At 44.6% G+C, this 16,556-nt stretch overlaps 1 pseudogene; it reads left to right on the forward strand.

The window, feature by feature from the left end:
• The first annotated feature begins 10,980 nt into the window (after window positions 1-10,980).
• LOC136999487 (uncharacterized) lies at window positions 10,981-12,433 on the forward strand (annotated as a pseudogene).
• Window positions 12,434-16,556: the final 4,123 nt, after the last annotated feature.

Here is a 16,556-nt window from a genome sequence, read left to right on the forward strand (position 1 = left end):
GACAGTTTAGAAAAAAGAGAGCTAAAGGCGATTTATTCGTGGACTGGCAAATTGTAAGAAATATTGTCAGAAATGATCTAACGTCAGCTAACAATTTTTAATAAATATTGTCAGAGGCGATCTAACGTCAGCTGACCGTTTAGAAAAAAGAGAGCCAAAGACGATTTATTCGTGAACTGGCAGATTTTAAGAAATATTGTCATAGGCGATCTAACGTCAGCTGACAGATTTGAAGAAATACGTATTTATTTTAGTTAGCAATTTACTGCACGTGTGGTCTGTTTATATTTTATCAGATAATTTATAAGGTCATTTAACCTTTTTTCTCGCAATTAAAATTCTAGCGTATGGCTGAATGATGTACATACGAGACAAAATAGACTTATACAAGGTGTCTAATAGATATAAGTTAGATATGATAAAAATATTTTATTTGAAAAATGTATGTATAATACTATATATCTAATTGGAAAAATATGTTATATGCTTTTCCTAAATTTATTCTTATGTAATTAATACAAAATAAATAAATAAGTTAATTAATTATTGAATACATACATATACATATTGAATATAGTTATCTTTATTTTGTATTTTATATAACTGAAATTATATATACTTCCATTATTTCAGTCATTATCATATAAAATACAAAGTAAAGATAACTATTTATTGAATATATGTGTATATGTATATATTAATTAATTGATTAATTAGTTATTTAGTATTTACTACATAAGGATAAAAATAAGAAAAGTATATGACATTTTTCTTCAGTGATATATATAGTATTATATGTATATTTTTCATTTATTATTTTGTCATATTTAGTTTGTATTTATTTGACACCTTGTATACGCTTATGTTTTCTCGGACATTATATTGCAGCCTTGCAACGAAATTTCAGTCGAGGAAACAAGCGCAAGCATCGTTTGTTTACAAACTTCCGATGACACACGTACACAGACCACACGTCAGTGTAGTGAGTCACCACTACAAACAAATGCGTACACACGGACCTACACGGCATAGGTCCGTAGGCTGCGCCGATAATGTCATTTCATTTTTAGTACCATCGAAATGATGGCGCTTTCGCGTCGGAGTTCGCCCGTCACTTCAGCATCCTCTTAAGGAGGCCTGCCACGCCTCCATGGCTCTTTGACGGGCATTCTTCCTGAGCCTGGCCACGGCTTGTGGTAATAGGCGGGCGCTCCCGTGCCGGTCCGGGTCTCTCGTACGCCGATATACTTCGGCATACGAGGTCGCTAGAAACTCGACCGGGAGGAGGCCCACCAGAGCCGTGGCTGCCGCGAACAACGTCGTGCAGTAGGCCTTTATTAGCCTAATGGCCAGCCGGCGTTGCGGGCGATGTAGCATCGCCTTTATTCGCCGGCTGACCACGGCCCTGTCGGCCCACGCCGGCGCTCCATAAAAAAGCACCGACTGCACGACATTCGCATAGAGTCTGCGGACTCTGTTGTTCGGACCACCTAAGTTCGGTAGGAGGCGACCCAAAGCCGCCGCCATCCTATCCGCTTTGGGGGTTATCCCAGCGAAGTGCTGCTCAAACCCCCAAAGTCCATTCAGGGTGAGGCCCAGATATTTCATCTGGGTCCCCACCCGGACACGGATTTTGCCTACCCACATCTGAGTAGGGGGAGGTCGCCCCATGGCCCTGTTGTGGAAAAACAGGGCCTCCGTCTTCTGTGGAGCGACCTCGAGTCCCATGGCTCTTATGGAGTATACGACCGCCCGGGTAGCGGCATTCGCCGCATCCCGGGCCTCCCTCCAGTCCTTCCCCCGGGCCACCACCAGCGTGTCGTCTGCGTAGCACAGCAGACGACAGCCCGGGGAAAGCGCCGTGCGGAGCACTCTGTCATACGCGAGGTTCCAGAGCAGGGGTCCGAGTACCGACCCCTGAGGAACCCCGCAATAGACTTCCCTTCGGCTTACCCGCTCCAGCTGGTCTTTCAGCTGGAGCGTTCTGTCGCGGAAATAGTCCCAAAGGACCTCCCTTATATATGGGGGGAAGCCATGGAATTTTATGGCCTCCCCCACATGTTCCCAAGGGAGAGAGTTGAAGGCGTTGACGATGTCCAGCGGCACCGCCAACGCCACGTCTCCCTCCTCTACAATTTGGTCCAAAAGGGCCCGCAGATGCGTGATTGCATCCGTTGTCGATCGGCCCTCCCGGAACCCAAATTGGTCCTCCGATAAGTCGGGACCATCCCGCGACAGGTGCTGGACGATTCGGCTGGCAATTATCCTCTCAAATAATTTGCCGACCTCGTCCAGCAGGCATATTGGCCTGTAAGCCGAAGGTTGCTCCGCCGGTTTCCCTTCCTTGCGAAGCACCAGATTTGCTCTCTTCCACAAGGAGGAAAAGGCGTCCGTCCTGAGACATGTATTGTACATTTTTTTCAGGCGGGCATCCACCACGCCAAAGGCCAAGGCCCATGCTCGACCGTGGACCCCGTCCGGACCAGGGGCTTTGCCAGTAGCCCCCAGCCTTTTGGCTGCCTCGGAGAGCTTCCTCTCAGAGATCTCCAGGTCCTCGGACCAGGGGAGGAGGATTCCCCCTATGGGGGATGTAAATATTCCTAATTGGGAATAAACTCCCCACCACCTGGTCGAGGAACCCGGGGTCCAACGTCTCCGAAATTGGGGACGCCGCACAGTGATTCAGAAAGCCTAAATTTTTGGACATTGGATTAAAAACCGGACAAAACGTCAAAGACTTTACCAATACGCATAAATTTTAGTATAAAAAGGTTTTCAGGATCGCTGATTTTGAATTTAACATAAAAATTTCAAAAAACAAAATGGCGGATCCAAATATGGAGAACCAAAAACATCGTAACCGCTCTCAGCCAAACCCAGAGTCACGAATCGAAGACGTGTTGTCGACTCAATTTTTCCGTTTAAAAAAAAATTTTTTGTTTTTGTATTGTTTAATAAAGAATAGAAAGTTTATCAGGGGTATAAACAGCAATTTTTAAAATCTGCAGTAATGAATTAATCATGAAAATTTAAGTAAATCTCTATAAAAATCTTCATTTTCTGCCACAGTTTCAATTAAAATCAATTAAAAGGTCTGCAGCCTCCGGAAACATTTCCTTCTGTTTTCTTTGTTTTACGTTTGGGCTCAGGCTGCAAATATATGGATCACTTGTAATTAATAGCATATGAATTATGTCCATATTTGTCTCTTTTCTACTCATTTTTCGGCTATGCTCGAGTCTAAACTTTCTGAATTCTTTATGCCTTGCTTCCAAGGCCTCTTCAGATAATTGTCCAATCGATACAACAGCATGCTTTATTATTTCAGCACCGTGAAGCAATATTTTGTGGACACTCGTAGGCATGTAATACCATCCGTACTTATCGACCACAAGTTGTGCTAAGTTTTTAGCATACGCATCAAATTTTTCTATATTGATTTGCTGACCCGATGCGATTATCTGTAGGATAACTGCAAATTTTGTTACAATTATTTCATCCAATTCAGTTATCTCTGCAGTCATCAAAGGATTTTTAAAAAAATGACCTTGCAGTATTGCCATCATTGGTAGTGCCAACACCCTGTTTGACAATATCTACAAGCAGGCCAAGTTTTTTACGAAAGTCGTCTTGAATTTTTTTTTTCGTTCTTCTCTTTGAATCTTTTGTTGCGCATCACGGACCGACCATTTTTTGATGTGTAAATTATATGAGATGTTCAACAAAAACTCCATACACCTAATCCATGCATGCAGAGAGGACATGCCGAACCTGTAGTGTTCTGTTTTTAAAGGTTTTTCAGAAATGACATGCAGGTTATTCATCTCTTTAGGAGTAGCACCGCATATGTAGCATTTCATGGATGAAGATTCTGCTAAGGTGGAGCAACTTTTACCGTCAACCATTGTTAATAATAATTGATGGCTTACTTTTACATTTTCGCCGATGTGAGTTGGAGTTAAATTTGCTATCTCCGCCTGAATTCGATCATGTTCTGCCTTAATTACTGCGACATTTTCAGAAATAAACTCAAATTTAATTGGTCGGCAATATTTCGTTGACGAAGGTTGTGCGTTTTCCCAAAGAACACTTAGACCATTAACTATTCTCAAAGGTACTAAGCAGGACATAAAAACTGAACTGTCTCTTGGTTTGCTACAGTCATTGTGGTTTGATGTCTCATTGAATTTTTGTTTATATAGACTTTGACCACTTGCTCCGTCAAACCCCCACTTACATATTAAAATTAAATTTTGCAATTTGTTCGTCCCGATATTACAAGCTTTCAATAATCTCTGAGTGGTCAAATCTAACAGAGCTTGTAAATTGATTTGTGCATACGTTTCCGTAACAGTAATATCTTCTTGTGGAGTATAACAATCTTTTTTTGCCAACAAAACTTTATGGTATGAAGGGTACCGATTCATCCCATCTTCTATTGATAGTTTTCTCGATGCAATATACCTACTTTGAGATAGTTTCAGTGCTAGCATTATTGCCAACGCCTTGTCTTTGGAATAAAGAGGTTTTCTTTCAATATATTTTCCCTCGCAAAATTCTCGTATTTTTGACATTTGACCGGGATTTTCCATCAGAAAGGACATAATTTTAGCAATATCTCGGTTTCCAGAGGCTTGCATCTTCATTTTTGCTGCGAAAAGCAACTCATTTGTCGAGTACTCTGCTCGTAGTGTTTCCGTACGCCTTTTCTTTTGCCTATTACACAGCTCTGAAAAGGATTTTTTATTATGTGGTCGGTTAATACATTGCGGTGCAGCAACTGTCGATGTCGATGTCGAGGGTTTACATGATTCCATTTCCATCGGAATTGACTTTAAAGCCTTACTTGGTAACTAAAACGAGTGTGTCAGCCACGAATAATTATTTTTTACAAATCTATTGTAATCACGATTTGAAGTAACCCATTTGTTGTATAATTGAACACAAAATTTCCGCAATGGTTCTTGCAAATACATTTCGGCATTTTCTGAAAAATTGAAATCTGTTTTGGCTAAAACACGTTTCAGCAGATCCTTATGGTCGTTCAACCTTGAACCATTATTCCGTAACATATGAAATAACTCCGAATAAGGTATAGAATCCATTATCAAAAATAAAACTCCTTATCTTTAAAATGAGACTTACAAACTAATAAACAAATAAACTAAGATTCTTATAATTACAACTAAAATAAACTGAAACTATTTTTTTTTCTAAGTTAGATTTATTTCGATTTTGAAAACAAGAAGTAAAATATACTTATACTAATTTGTAAGTAATACTAATAAAGTACAAGAATATGTACTACATCAAATATAAGGTAATATAATCTTATGATTTATTCTGAATAACATTCGTAACTTTCCAACATTAACACAACTTGGAAAAAAATAAAAACTTCTGCTCGCCGACCCCTGCCGCCCACTTATATTAAAATTGCAATCTAATTTTTCTTGCGAGTAACGCCGTGTGTGGCAGGCCACCTATAGACAGAGTCCTATACTTGGATCTGTCATGCGCATTTATTTTGCCTAACGAGCGATATATATCGTAGTCCGCGAGTTTCGGGGCATTTCACAACAATTATATTTTGTAAGTAAAAGTGAATATTAATGTAATATATAAGGTAATATGTAATTGAGAAAGTTATACAGGTTCACGCAGTGATTTATTTTCAATTATTTCTGCGAAGTGAAAATTACCACCATTAAACAAATTTTTAATAGATTTGGTACAAACAGTTCTTACAAATGTAGCAACTAACCTCCAAACTTCCTAAACAACTTTTAGCCTCCTTTCAAATAAAATTCTACGGATAACCGTGTTTTCATTTTTACATTTACAAATAACCCTACATATATTTTAAATAACATTTTCACCTGCCTTTTATCCATTTCTCGCATATTCAACAATTAAAATAATCGAAATTAATTAACAGAAAATCTGAGAGAGTTAAACAAATATCAACAATAAACTACAATTTTACATATCATAAGACTCTTCATATACGTGTGTAATGAATTTCACGTTTAAGAAATATTTGTTATATATATTCGAGAATTAGTACCTGGCCTCAACGCAAAATTTGTTAGTGAAAAACTCACCGACGTTGCAACTTTAAAAACGTTTTTCTGGATAAAGGGCGCCTAAAGGCAGCTAATGTCGATGAATTTATGTTGTTTAGAACATGTACTTTAATTTCCAATGTTAACTTTTCTCGGCACTATTAAGCGTTTTTTTAAAATTATAATTAAAAATGAGATTTTAAACGTTTTTTTAATAAAATGCGAAAATGTTGATAAGATATCTAAAAGTGACTATTTTCAGTTCATAATATCAGAAAATATAGTACTGAATGAGACGAAACAAGTGGTATAAAATTTGTTAGAAAAAAATCCATTTGTTCGTAATAAATTTGTGTTGAACAATATTCCACATTTTACTCAATTTAAGAAGACTTAAAAATGCTTGAAGTTATATGATTGTAACTATTTTTTCATTTAATTAGATGCCATATAATATTGAAAAGAGAGAAATATATGTACTTAACTAAATATTTTGACTACTTAAAGGTTAATATTTGATACTTCATTTTTTCACCCAATGTCCAAGAATTTAGGCTTTCTGAATCACTGTGCGCCGCCGGTCTCAGCCTGTTGAGTACCAAGCGATGCGGACGCCCCCAAGGGTCCCGATTGAGTTCCGCCAACAACTCTTCCCAGGCCTTGGCCTTGGCCCTGCCAATGGTTAGTTGCAGCGAGCCCCTTGCGGCCAGGCATTCGCTGCGCTCCTCGGTAGTGTTCTCCTCATCTCCTCCCGCCCTTCGTCGGGCTCTGAGGAGATCGCGTTTGGCAGTGTTTACTCGCCTTCGCAGATCCGCGATCTCCTCCGTCCACCAGTAGGCCGCCCGACGAGGGGCGGGCTTTGATCGGGGCATGGCCGCGTCGCAAATACGCTCGGCCATGTCCCCGATCTCCTCGGCTTCGGCCTCGGTGTCGACGAGGTCGGGAAAATCCAACCACGTTTCCACCAAGGCCGCCGCCACCAGTTTGTCTTGGTCTATACGGGCCAGTGCCCATCTTTTTGGGGGTTTATCGCCCCTTTGTTGATGGCGGCGGATCAGCACTTCCTGGGGGGTGGCAGTCAGGACCATCTCTATGTAGACCATCTCTACATAAAGATGGTCCAAAAGGGACTCTCGGTCCGCCATCCTCCAGTTTCCTACCAAGTGTGCCGCCCGGGGAGATGCCCACGTTAAGTCAACGATGGACTCCTCCCGGGGACGGACACAGGTGCTCTCCGACCCCCTGTTTTGCAACAAGAGATCTAGCTCCGCCGCCCAATCCAGCACGGCCTCACCCCTACGGTTGGTGCGCCGGGAACCCTACGCCTGAGCCCAGGCGTTAAAGTCCCCGGCCACCAGTACGGGATGGGGGAGGCATCGGCGAATACCAGCCCCCATTGCCCGCAGCTGCTCCAAAAATTCGGGATGAGGCTGTCTTGGCGGGGCATAAACCCCCATCACGTGGAAGGCACCTCACCGCGCCATAACAAACCTCACTCCCCGTTCCATAAGGGTAAGAGGAGGGGGGAGCGCGGGGAATGCCTCCTCACGATGACGACGGAGCCGTCCGAGGCTGAGACCCAATTGGGGTTGGAGTCCAGCACCCGGTACGGCTCTGCCGCCACCCCCAGTCTTGCGTCACGCTTGCACAGGTCCGCTAGGAAAAGATCCTGGGCCCGGCGAGCGTGATTCAGGTTGGCCTGAAGGAAGTTCGTGGACATTATTGGTTCCTTTGAACCTGTCCCTCCTTCAGGCCAACTTTCCCGGCTTCTTCGGCGGCAGCCGGCGATGGATCAACGTCCATACTCTCAATGAGGGAATTAGATTCCCCCATAATGGGCGACGTCGCCGCTGCCGCCGGTTTTTCCGCCATCTTAAGAGGAGGGATGGGTGGCCGATGTGGCTACCCCCCCCCCTCTTCTTCTTGCCCCCTTTGGGGGGCTTGCATGCCGGCCCCCCCATACGGTAAGAGGTCGGGCGTCCCGCGTCATGGCACACGACGCATCTTGCCGGCGCCGTGCACGTACGGGTCTCGTGCTCCGACACACCGATAGCATAGACCGCTTTGGTCCGCGGTCGTGTTGGGGCACTTCGCCCTAACATGGCCCCTCTCCAGGCATTTGAAACATTGAAGAGGGCGCACCTCCAGTAGCTCTACACGGGCTGTATAGAGCCCGTCTATCGCAATGCGATCTTGTTGGCCGCCCTAAGGGGACACTTCACCCAGGCCGTAGGAAGGCCTCTGGAAGTAAGGAAGGGTTTAAAGTCCCCCACCTTAACCTCGGTGGGGAAGCATCTTCCCTTCTCCGCCACGGCCTGGGCAACGCTTTCGGCCGTGGCCGACTGCACCAGATCCCGGATACGGATCTCCCCCATTTTCTGGGGTCGGTTGATCCGTATCTCGGGTCTGTCCGTGAACAGGTTGCACATTTCTTGTGCCAACCTGTCCGCGCGCTCCTTGCCATTGGGGCCCGATATCTCGAGGATAAGGGCCCCAGTTTGGCCCTATTTGGGCTTGATCTGGGAGATCCCCATCTCTTTGATGGGGATCTCCTTTGCCAGCACCGCAGCGTATTCTCCCTCTAAACACGTAAGGGTAACCGCCGCGGTGTTAGGCACCTTCCTTTTCTTCTTCCCCTTCTCTCCCCCGGTGCCCGGTTTGGGCGGAGAGGAAGGGGATTTGGGGGCAGTTTTGGGAGCCGCCTTTGTGGCCCCTTGGGCGCCCTTTGCCGTTACAGTGGGAGGGGTCTCCTTCTTCCTCCTCTTCCACCTCCGTATACAGGGTGGGCCATTTTAATCCATCCACGCAAATAACTCTGTAAGTAAGCCAAATACAAAAAAATGGTTTAGACAAAAGTTGTTCAGGACAATGGGGGTTACCTATTTGTGCTAGTGACTTTGACTTTGAAGTCAATTTTCAAGGTTATTTAAAGGTCAGAGTTATTTTTTTAAATGGAAATCTCTATTTTTGATTCCAAAATCTAATAGCTGGTGTCAAGAGCTTTTCAAAACACTATAATGAAGTTATTTTTTATTAAGTACTTTTCGAGTTATAAGGCTTGTAAATTACAGTATTTTGACATAAAATAAAAAATATCTTGTAAAACATTCAATTTTTGGGAATCTTACCTTAATACTTTTATGCATAAAATAATGAGACGAATCAATTGGTATAAAAAAAACACATAGTTGCTTTCAAGAAAAAATATGTAATTTGCAACATGCAACTACATACCTTTTTTTTAAACCAATGTGTTTTCTTTATACCAATTGATTCGTCTCATTATTTTATGCATAAAAGTACGCCGGCAGCGATAGCTGGAGAGGCTTTTCCTCCGGGGGGAATTGATTGCCCCGGTTTAACAATCGGGGCTTTCTTTTCCCTCTTAGGGGGAGGAGAAGGGTGGGCAGTGGGCTGTCGCATAGCGGCGGACTGCGCCGATTCCTATCTCTTCCCCTTCTTTCCGCCCTCCCTCTTTGAATCCCCGGATGAGAGAGCCACCCTCTTAACGAAGGGTGGACCCGTACTGCCAGGGGGTTTGAAGGGAGGGGGGGTCAGGCAAAGAGGGGAGCCTATCTCCTAAGAGCTCCCTCACAATGCGGGGGAGCATTTCCCCGACCTGTTTAAGGGGTAACACCACTGTAAAATTTTCAAAAAATCGATTTTTTTTTTTGGGCTTAAAAAATCCTTTGAACCCTGTAGAATACGAGGAAAAAACTTTTATACGTGAAACTAATTTTTTTCATCGAAATTCCGAGCTGTGTACCGAACGAGTCGGGCGACTCCGAAACAGCTACCTGCTCCGGGTGGAAACCTGTCGAGAGAGTAGTGCATAATACCTTGCTTATTGATTTCTAAGTTATGTGAGACACTACTAGATGTCTCTAGAGGTAGTTTTAGAAGCATTTTCATATAGAAACACGTGTTTACGCGTCAGTATTGCATTATTTCGTGTATGAAACACATGATTTTCCCGCTTGAAATCAATAACCGTCGTTTATTGTTGTACGTGTGCGCTTCGAGTTGAGCAGTTTTTGTGTAATTTCGGAGTGTTAGCAAAATGAGTGATAAAAAAAAAATGTATTTGCGACAAAAAGGCACAAAAGAATTTCATTCAACGCGGTGTCGAAGCAACGTGTCGAAAAGACGACCGAAGAACAGATTCGAGATTGAAGGTGACGCGGAAGGCGTAAGTGCGTCTGCCAAGAAGTTGAAAACGAGTGAAGATTTTGACGTAAATTATGACTTCAGGTACAGAATTATAAATTTTGTGGCAGTTTTTGCTGTGATTTCACAACATGTGAAGTGTAAAAACTGTAATTCCGATATTACTTTTCGTGAAAGAGATCCTCGTGGCTTAGGCTTCAAAATAGTTATCGCTTGTCCTAATTGCCCGGAAGTTGTAATTCCTAGTTGTAAATATATACGAAACGCATACGAAATAAATCGTCGAATCGTTCTAGCTATGCGATTAATAGGAGTTGGACTAAATGGAATTATAAAGTTTTGTGCTTTCATGGAATTACCACGTCCAGTATTCCAATCTTTTTACGATAAATTAGTGAATATGATTTCAATCGCAACATCAGCAGTAAAAGATTCCAGTTTGAAAAAAGGAGCACAAAAAGAGAAGAAAATGACTGAAGAACATGGACAATCTGCAGGAATAACGGTTTCCGGTGATGGTTCTTGGAGAAAACGCGGATTTTCTTCGCTTTTTGGGATCATGTCATTGATTGGTTGGTTTTCTGGGCAAATTGTCGATGTTGAGGTAAAATCTAAATATTGTAAAAGTTGCGAACAGTGGAAGAAAAAATTGGACACTTGTAACTATGACGAATGGTATAAAACGCACGCCGATGTATGTAAAGCGAACCACGAAGGATCATCGGGAAAAATGGAAGTTGACGCAGTCATCGAGATGTTCCATCGCTCAAAAGATTTGCACGATCTCAAATATTCAAGCTACATCGGGGATGGTGATAGCAAAACATTTAAAGGTATTATCGACTCTGAACCGTATGAAGATTTAGTAGTACAGAAGAAAGAATGCATCTCGCACGTACAGAAAAGAATGGGAACGCGACTTCGTAATTTTAAAAAATCATCGAAAAACCTCGGAGGAAAAGGAAAATTAAGTGCCAAATTAATAGACGAGCTGACTATTTATTATGGTTTGGCCATTCGTCGGAACCCAACATCCTTAGATGACATGAAAAATGAAATTTGGGCGACCTTATTTCATAAGTTATCAACTGACGAAAATCCGCAACACGAGAAGTGCTCGAAATCTTGGTGCAATTGGAAGAAGGCGCAAGAAGCAGGTACCTTGGACACTTTCCGTCACAAGTCACCGCTTTCCGAGGAAGTTTACGAAGCCATAAAACCTATTTATGAAGATTTGAGTCGGGACGAGTTACTAAACCGTTGCCTGGGCGGTTACACGCAGAATAGTAACGAAAGTTTCAATGCGACAGTGTGGAATTTGGCTCCTAAATCGTATTCAAGCGGCAAGACAGTCCTAAATATAGCAGCGGATATCGCTACATGCGTCTTTAATGATGGAATAACTAATATTTTACGTATTGTGCAGCTTCTGGAAATGGAAATTGGCGTCGAAGCATATAATTTTTGCATCGAATCCGATGCAAAACGAATCAAGCACGCAGAGGCGCAATTATCAGATGCGGCAAAAAAAGCGCGCTCTGGCATAACATCTGCGAGGAAAGAAATGGAGGACGAATATTCCAACTTAGAAGGGCAGCTTTACGGTGCTGGGATTGCAGACTAATGGTAAAAATTTTTTTTGAGTCGAATTTTCAATTTTTTCATGTTCATAATACAACTCCAAACTTTAAACGCGTTTTTCTCGAAACACGTTTTTTCAACGCGGCAAGCAGTATAACTCTAACAATTTTAAATATTTTCACTTGAATTTTTTACTGTACATTCAAAACAACATTTCGAAGTACAATACGTATGGAATTTTTGATACGTTGCTCTAAACATTTTTTATTGCCAAATAATGTCACTTTTTTTTGTCGAAAAATGAACGACTTTATTCAAATGCTCGCCAATCACTCAAAAATCAATATTTCTAAAATCCCATACGTATTGTACTAGATATACCATTGAAGATCATGAGGAATTTTTTTATTTGTTCTAGGTTCAAATTTCCAACGGCTACACTGCTTGCCGCGGACCCCTTTATTTTAAAGGATCATCGGGAATATGGCTGCCATTCCGCCAATTTGTAATATTATTATATGAAAAAATTTTTACAAGTACTTCAATATATGCTTATTAACTTCACGGAGTATTAATACTTTATTTCATTTCCTTCCATTAAAAAAAAAATGTTGAAAAAGTGCAATTTTTTGGGCCGTTACAGTGGTGTTACCCCTTAACCACCTCCTGCACAATGGTGCCAACTAGGCCACCGTGCAGGAGGGTGTTACTCGTTACCACCGGCAAAGGGTGGTCTTCCAACACTTTTACGACCCCCATAATCAGGGGTCTCTGCCGGGAAGTTAACGAGGTCTTCCCTAGTGATTGTCATCGTGGGAGAGGGCTCCGGAGGTGGGACCTCCACCGACTCCCCCATGATGACTTCCTCGTCCGCGTTGTCCTCCTTTGCAACCCTGGCCCTGGACCGGGTGTTGATAGGTGAGGGAGGAGGGGAGGTTCTCTCTCTTTCCTCCCTCTCCCTACGGAGGTCAGCGACCTCTTTCTCCAGGCGGCGGTTTGCCGCTAGGATCTTCTCCGCGAGCGCGTTGGCGGGGGAAAGGGCCTTTCCCGCTACGGGGTCGTAGTACCCCCTCTCCGCGCGTTCCGCCAGGGTCGCTGCGCCTGCCTCGAGGGAGGAAGCCGCGACATAGAGGAGTTTAGCAAGGCTCCCTTTGAGACCTTTCCAGACCCCGGCGATCTCAAGGATAGAGTCCGTGCTCACCTTGAGGTCGTCCAGGATCTGTTGGACCGGCGCCGATTCATATTGCGCGACCTTGCTTTTTATCATGCCCACGTGCTTGTGGTATCGCTCGGTCGTTCGGTCCGTCTCATGATGAGGATTTATTATCCTCTCGGAGACCTTGCGGTGGAGCTTTTCGATCCGCTCCACGGCCTCCTCCCTCCTTTTTCGGGTGGTGTGCTGTCCTACTTGTAAGGGATCCTTTGCGAGGCGTCCCCTAAGATCCTCCTTCCTGGCTTGGGCCTTGAGGATCTCCTGATCCTCTTCGTCGGAGGACAAGAGGTCGCCCCTTTTTGCCCTCTTCTCCCTCTTTTTCCTCCTCTCGTCGGAGGAGGGAGAATCAGGGAGGATGGTGATCTCCCTGCTTTTCCTAGGCCTCTTGGCTCCTGTCGACGATGCGCTGGTTCTGGTGACGGACGAGAATCTGGTCTCGTATCCGTCACCGTCATTGTCGGAGCAGAGGTCGACGGATGGAGCCCCGCAAAAAAGGCTCTCCTCCGACCCCGCCCGAGATAAACTCTGCGGTCGCTTCGGAGACCCAGCACGAGACGGATCTCGTGATGTAGCCGGAGTACCCGCAGGAGTGCCCTTCTTCGACCTTGGACAAGGTCGGTAAAAAAGGAGGAGGGAGGGGGGTAGCTTCCCCCCCCCCCGTCCCTCTTTCCATCATTTTGTCATCTGAGTCAGCGCCCCCTCTCAATCTCAACACCGAGATTTGAGATAAGACGCCTGACTCTGGAGACATCCTGGATGCCTCCTCTCCCGTTCCCCCAACTACGAGAGTTGGTCTCTCGGCTGAGAAATTCGGTTTCTCGGGCGCGAGATATACATTCTGTCAAAAAAGTACCGGGAATTGTCGATTTAAATCTGGCGGGGCAATGAGGCAGGTAAAATTTTTTTTTCCTAGGTTGGTACCACTGTCCTTAATTACTATGCCAAGCTTGAGCGGGATCTGTCAACTAGTGTGTTTGCAACAGCTGGTTAAGTCAGTCGATGTCAGTAGTGCGTGCCGATTTTTTACTATGGGTGATTACGTTGAGCAAAGAATTTGTTTAAAGTTTTGTGTTGCAAATGAATTTTCGTGTGCCGATGCATTGAAAATGTTGCAAAAGGCCTTTGGTGATAATGCTCTATCGAAAACTCGTGCATATCAGTGGTACAGAGCCTTCAAGGACGGTCGTGAAGTGGTCGAAGACTTGCCTCGTTCCGGACGCCCATCGACGGCTTCGACCAAAGATAACGTCGATAAAATTAAGGAAAGGGTGCTTGAAAACCGTCGTACCAGCTTGAGAGAGATAGCACATGATCTTGAGATATCCCACGAGTCCGCACGTACGATTTTGATTGATATTTTGGGCATGAGAAAGGTGGCCGCACGACTCGTACCGAAAGAGCTGAATTTTCTTCAAAAACGCCATCGCGAACAGGTCGCTTCAGACATGCTGGATTGCTGTAATTCCGATTCTACATTCATGGAACGCATTATAACTGGTGATGAGACCTGGGTCTACGAGTACGATATGCAAACAAGCCAGCAAGCATCGGAATGGGTGGAAAAAAATGAGCCGAAACCGAAAAAACCACGCCAAAGCCGCTCGAAAATGAAGGTGATGCTCATTGTTTTTTCGATATCCGTGGCGTGGTGCACTACGAATTCGTTCCAGAGGGTCAGACGGTAAACAAGGAGTATTACCGAGGCGTTATGAAACGTTTGCGTGAGCGTATCCGTAAGAAGCGGCCAAATTTGTGGGCGAACAACTCATGGATTTTGCATGACGATAACGCGCCTTCTCACCGAGCTACGATTGTGACTGACTTTCTCGCCAAAAACTCAACGAACGTGCTTCAGCAACCACCGTATTCGCCGGATTTGGCCCCCTGCGACTTTTTCCTCTTCCCAAAACTAAAATTGCCGCTTCGTGGCACCTGTTTTGAGTCGATTGAAGCCATAAAACAAAATTCGGCGCGAGAGCTAAAGTCCATCCCGGAAAGCGCCTATAAAAAATGTTTCGATGATTGGAAGTGCCGTTGGCATAGATGTATTGGAGCAAATGGAGCCTATTTTGAAGGCAACCCAATAAATTTTGATGATTAAATGTAAAAATGTTGTTTTAATTGAAAATTCCCGATACTTTCTTGACAGAATGTACCTCCTGATGACCACTATCATTTTTATTTAAGAGCAACATTTCTGTTTCAATCCCACTACCCACTGCGGCTTCGCTGACCGGGCATGCCCTCCAAATCCCGAGTTCCCCCGGAAGGTCAGCATATGGCGCGGGCACCGGGAATAAACATCCGGTGCACTGGCCTCCGGCCCCTTACTTACCCCTGGTTTTACCCAGGGGCTTTCGGGGGTCCCACACATCCGACAATGTGGGCATCGCAGTGGGCGCAGCTACGCGGGGGGCCCCACGGACGGTTGGGGAGTGTTGCGACCCACTCCGCGCCTTACCCGCCGTGGCGACCAGCAAACAGACTCCTCGACCGATCACTCCGGAACCGGTAGAACCGGGACGCACTCCGGTAGTGATCGGTCCTCACTGCTCGACCCTGCCTTGGAATACTTTCACAAGGAGGGGAAGGTGCCCGTCCTGAGGCATGTATTGTATATTCATTTCAGGCGGGCACCTATCACGCCAAAGGCCAAGGCCCATGCTCGACCGGGGACCCCGTCCGGGCCAGGGGCTTTGCCAGTAGCCCCCAGCCTTTTGACCGCCTCGGAGAACTCCCTCTCGGAGATTGACGTCAGCGGTCTCGCTTGTATGGGTATCCCCTCCACTACGGTACCCATGGTACTAGCGAGCTCGAATTGGCATCACTGCGACTCGGTAACTCGCGGTATCGGCAGTAGATGCTCGATTCGGTAACTCACGGTACTCCACGTATTTCGGAAGCTAGGTAACTTACCCAATATCGGCAATAAATGCACGATTAGGTAACAGCGGTAACAGAGATAACCTGACGAAATCGGTAACCGGAAATGGACGCCAGGTGCGTGTAATCGCACCGCGGTATCGGTAACTTCGAGAATTTTTTTAATATGTCCGGCCGCTCCCCGCTCAGTATATGGCAGAGGGGCACAGTTCTTTTAGGCAACGTTAAGAATCCGGAGTGAAAGGCGAACGCAAAGACAACTTAGTGATTAATAGGTAACAATAATGTATATTTCACAATTAGTTTAACAAAGGTTAAAGATGAGTAGATATGATTCGGCCTAAGCCGATAAGACGGAGATAGTTTTAGTACGGCGGTATGAAGGCAATTCGCCCGCAAAATCGGTAACATAGAATAAATTTCTGTACCTGCATGGTGTAACGTTCTCCGGCCGTTATAGTTAAATTTTTTCAAACGTTTTTTTTACAAGAACGTTCTTAAACATTTCCGAATCTTCCAGAATATTCCACGTTCTCGAACCTTCTGGAAAATCCTCGAACGTACCCTGTCTCGGAAGCACGTACGTGACCCACCATAAAACCCTTGAACGTGCTCGGTCCCCGAGGCACGTACGGGACCCGCTATAA

The sequence above is a fragment of the Linepithema humile genome, chromosome 4 (genome assembly GCF_040581485.1).
Source record: "Linepithema humile isolate Giens D197 chromosome 4, Lhum_UNIL_v1.0, whole genome shotgun sequence".
Taxonomy (NCBI): domain Eukaryota; kingdom Metazoa; phylum Arthropoda; class Insecta; order Hymenoptera; family Formicidae; genus Linepithema; species Linepithema humile.